We start from the raw sequence: 4,860 nt of genomic DNA, 5'->3' as shown, positions 1-4,860 counted from the left end.
GGCAGATCATGTTCACCATGAAGTCACACGAAATCGGATCTTGATTCTCCTTAGAATCCTCTTGTATCGGGTAACAACCGAAAGGGATTTCGTACTTCTATTCTTAGTATTAATTGAATGACGAGGAGCCGTATGAGGTGAGAATCTCACGTACGGTTCTGTAGAGTGACACTGAAACTGACTCATCTGTCAACTATTCCACAACTACACCAAAAAAACCTAACTCTGCCCTACGGAAAGTCGCCAGAGTTCGATTAACCTCCAAGTTCGAGATAACGGCTTACATACCAGGTATTGGCCATAATTTGCAAGAACATTCCGTGGTCCTTGTGAGAGGCGGGAGGGTGAAGGACCTACCTGGTGTAAGATATCATATCGTTAGAGGAACTTTAGATGCTGTAGGAGTAAAGGATCGTAAGAAGGGGCGTTCCAGTGCGTTGCAGAACATTGTCGTAACTTGTATCATCGCAATGATTCCGTATCGGTTGTTCTGATATGTCAAATGCATAGCCGACCCGATAGTGGGAATGTTGCCAGGGGACCGAAGCCTGCTATTACGGAGATTGATTATTATCTTATTCGTGTGAAACAACTCGGTGTCCAGGGTATTGCATTCCAGTAAGTTGAGTCTTACCCGGACTCCCATTTATTTGGAAAATCTTCGAATGTCTTCTCTCTCTCAGAACGAGTTCGGACTACGATTATGGAGATTCAGTGGAGGTTTTGTGAACATTTGGTAATTGGATCAATAAACCCACGGACATTCTTGGTGAGATAAATGAAATACGGGATTTCCCTTCTCCTATTCGTGGGATGATGAAGAGGAAACGGATACTCAATGCCTAATGAGTAAATATGATTCATTGAAGTAACCCGAACTTACTTCAAGACTTTCTATTCAATCATATGGAAAGCTGCATTCGATGAAAGTCGCACGTGCAGTTTGGGGGGAGATCCTCGACTAACCGGCGGATCCACCCTACAATATGGAGTGAAAAAGCCCAAATAAGATTCTAAGATACAGTCGAGATAGAATCGGAATCCGACATATCTGTAAACTCATGTTACACCGGAGCAATGTAGCGAACAAAAAGAAAAATATAGAATCGGATCCGATTTATCGTAATCGATTAGTAAACATGTTGGTTGATCGTATTCTTAAAGATGGCAAGAAATCATTGGCTTATCAGATTCTCTATCAGGCTATGAAGCGGATTAAGGAAAAGACGAATAAGAATCCACTGTCTGTCCCGCGACAAGCAATACGTAGGGTAACTCCCGATATAGTAACAGAATCCAAACGTGTAGGTGGATCGACTTATCGAGTCCCCGTTGAAGTAGTACCTGCAGAAGGAAGAGCTTTGGCTATCCGATGGTTATTGATCGCGTGTCGAAAACGTTCAGGTCGAAGTATGGCTTTAAGATCAAGTGATGAATTAATGGATGCTGCCAGAAATTCTGGTAGTGCTGTACGGAAGAAGGAGGAGACTCACAAGGTGGCAGAAGCTAATAAGGCTTTTGCCCATTTCCGTTAGTTCCGGGTTCGTTTCAATCCACAACCTCTTATTGGTGGATTGAAACCTTCTACTCCGGAGCGCAGGGTATTAGGAATCAAGATACGCCAGAAGCATATGGATAAGCAGAAATTAAATAATGGGAGAAAAAATATCCAAGTCATAGGGGAAATTTTGTCACTGGTATAGTACCTCATGAAAAAGAGAAAGACTAGTGTCGAATCGTAAAGCCCATAACATCATCGACATGATCAACATGATCGACATGACCAAAGTGATCGACGCAATCGACGCAATCAACATGATCGACATGATCGACATGACTAGAATGATCGACACAATCGACACAATCGACATGATCGACATGATTGGCACTGCCCGCATCCCCGCGACTCCCACCATTCTCAACTATCTCCGCCTGGGGCGGACTACTCACCTCGGGGGGGGGGGGATGTCAGGCAACGCCAGCAGATATTTATCCTGTATGTCCCTCACCTCGAATCGATGATTGAGTCGTAGTACATCTAAGGCAAAGCTGGCATCTCCCATGATGTACTCGAGGAGCCGAACTAACGTTGACTTTCCCGTGGTTTATGATAATAAAAGGGAAATGCGTCTGAAAAGAGAGTCAAGGTTTGAAGAAGTATCGTGCGAAAACAAAGGGAAGTCTTCCCGTTTCTTCGGATATTCAATCAATATTAGATTAGTTGACACAGGTGGGATTCTGTGATATACTATGGATCAACAGGCTCATCAGCTTGGGTAATCACCAATCGTTTCGAAAACCAAAAATTACCACGACCGCAACTTTAGAAAGACGCGAAAGCGCAAGCCTATGGGGTCGCTTCTGCGACTGGATCACCAGCACTGAAAACCGTCTTTACATCGGATGGTTCGGTGTCTTAATGATTCCCACCTTATTAACCGCAACCTCTGTATTCATCATTGCTTTCATCGCAGCTCCCCCTGTAGATATCGATGGTATTCGTGAGCCTGTCTCCGGTTCTTTGCTATACGGAAACAACATTATCTCCGGTGCTATCATTCCTACTTCTGCAGCTATCGGTTTACACTTCTACCCAATCTGGGAAGCAGCTTCCGTTGATGAATGGCTATACAATGGTGGTCCTTACGAACTGATCGTTCTTCACTTCCTACTTGGTGTAGCTTGCTACATGGGTCGTGAGTGGGAACTTAGTTTCCGTTTAGGCATGCGTCCTTGGATTGCTGTTGCGTACTCAGCTCCCGTTGCAGCTGCTACCGCTGTGTTCCTGATCTACCCAATCGGTCAAGGAAGTTTCTCTGACGGTATGCCCCTAGGAATTTCTGGTACTTTCAACTCCATGATCGTTTTCCAGGCTGAGCACAACATCCTTATGCATCCCTTCCACATGTTGGGTGTAGCTGGCGTATTCGGCGGCTCTCTATTCAGTGCTATGCATGGTTCTTTGGTAACTTCTAGTTTGATCAGAGAAACTACTGAGAATGAGTCTGCTAATGCAGGTTACAAGTTCGGTCAAGAGGAAGAGACCTACAACATCGTAGCTGCTCACGGTTATTTTGGCCGTTTGATCTTCCAATATGCCAGCTTTAACAATTCTCGCTCTCTGCAAGGTCCTACGTTTTTGGCAAACTGGGATGTCGTTCAGTCTTCCGTCCCCAATATATAGGTAATCCGCTCCCCGCAGGCTCCAAGGTGCCACTCCAAAAGGGCCTGACCATGATGTGCCTATGGCAGGCAGAGAGCATATCCGCGTCTATCTGGCCGGGGGCATGGTCACCCGAAAAAGACTCCGATTCGCCAGCCTTCGGCCTCATCTCTCACCAAACCACCGGGCTTGCACGATGATCTTCATCCGTCTGAGACGTTTCGCCTTCAATCGTGCTTTTGCGACATGCTATGGTCCCGGCCTCCCTTCGCGGGTTCTGGTGAGTCCCATGCCTGTATGCCATTCCGGCCTCGCATTTTTTGACCGCAGATGATCCAACGGCCGCCCCACCTTTTCCATCAATAGATACTCCTGACGCATCAACTACACAACCTGACATGGCCTTTCCTACAGGAACATCCACAATAGATCCAGTGCGCTTGACCATATCTCCTTCTTTAATGGCAGTATCACTACCAGATACGACAATTCCTACATTCTCATTCTCAGAATTCAAGGCCATTCCTTTCACACCGCTGGCAAATTCTACCATTTCCCCCGCTTGAATCTTGTTCGATCCATAAACACGTGCAATTCCATCCCCAACCGGTACCACTCAACCGATCTCATCCACTGGCAATTTGGTGTAGTAGTTGGTAATTCTTTCTTCTGAGATAGTAGATAGTTATTCCGTTGCTCTAGCTTTAAATAATCTCATTCTCCTCCTCCTCCGTCGAATCCTTTTCCTCGGTGCTTTATATCCAGGGCAGTTTCCTATATTTGTGGCAGTTTCTAGTTATCCCCCATTTTATGCTGCTGAAAATCCGGGAAAATACAAATCGATCGATATCAAAAGCGCAGGGAAATTGATTGAATGCTGAAAATCCCGGGGAGATACAGATTGATCGATATCAGCTGATGAAAAGAAATCACCCTGAATGACTAAAAATGGCTCTGGATCCGCAGACATTCACTCAGTAAATGGCTAAGAAGCCGCAGGCAATCCGCTCAGACACTTCAGTGAATCCCGCCCCGCTCAGTGAATCGCTCAAAAGCCACAGACAATCCGCTCAGAATTCGCATACAATTTCTCTGTCAATCGCTCGCTGCAGGCAATCGCTCTGAAGCCCCGGCCGCTCTGAAACCTCAGGCATCCGCTTTTTCTTTGTGATGCACAGAGAATTGGGGGTCTAGAGGTATATTGCCCCGATTATCCGGTTTTACTGAGTGATTTCTTGATATTCACAGATAAGGGGTTTGGTTTCGGAAGAGGTTGTGGCGTTGTTCCGGGATGCGCGCCTTCAATATCTCATTCCCAAGCTGGGATTGTTACCTTTTTTCTTAAAAAGGTAGGGGCGAAGCAGGAAAGCGCGTAGCGCTTACCCCGCCTTCTCGAGAAGGAAGGCGCTTAGGAGAAAGCGCTTACCCTTCCCTTGCTTCCTCGGTATCCATTCCCTGCTGGCTTGCTATCCATCCCCTGCTGGCTTCCTCTAGGCGCTTAGCCGCTTTCCCTTCCCTGCCGGCTCCAGCTAGAATGAAGGCTTTTCCCCACAGAGTGGTCTACAGGGATGAAAGCGAAGGGAGGGCTCCATTATCCAAGCCCCTAAGCCTTCCCCCGCTTCGCCACAGTGCCCCGGGATGCCTTCGCTCGGTACTAGTCCCACTTCCTTCCTTCCACGCTTTTCCTTCCAACCCTT

This window comes from Dipteris shenzhenensis, unplaced genomic scaffold (assembly GCF_047967505.1).
Source record: "Dipteris shenzhenensis isolate YYH24624 ecotype China unplaced genomic scaffold, Dip_SZ_1.0 scaf0072, whole genome shotgun sequence".
Taxonomy (NCBI): Eukaryota; Viridiplantae; Streptophyta; class Polypodiopsida; order Gleicheniales; family Dipteridaceae; genus Dipteris; species Dipteris shenzhenensis.
This window is presented reverse-complemented; position numbering follows the sequence as displayed.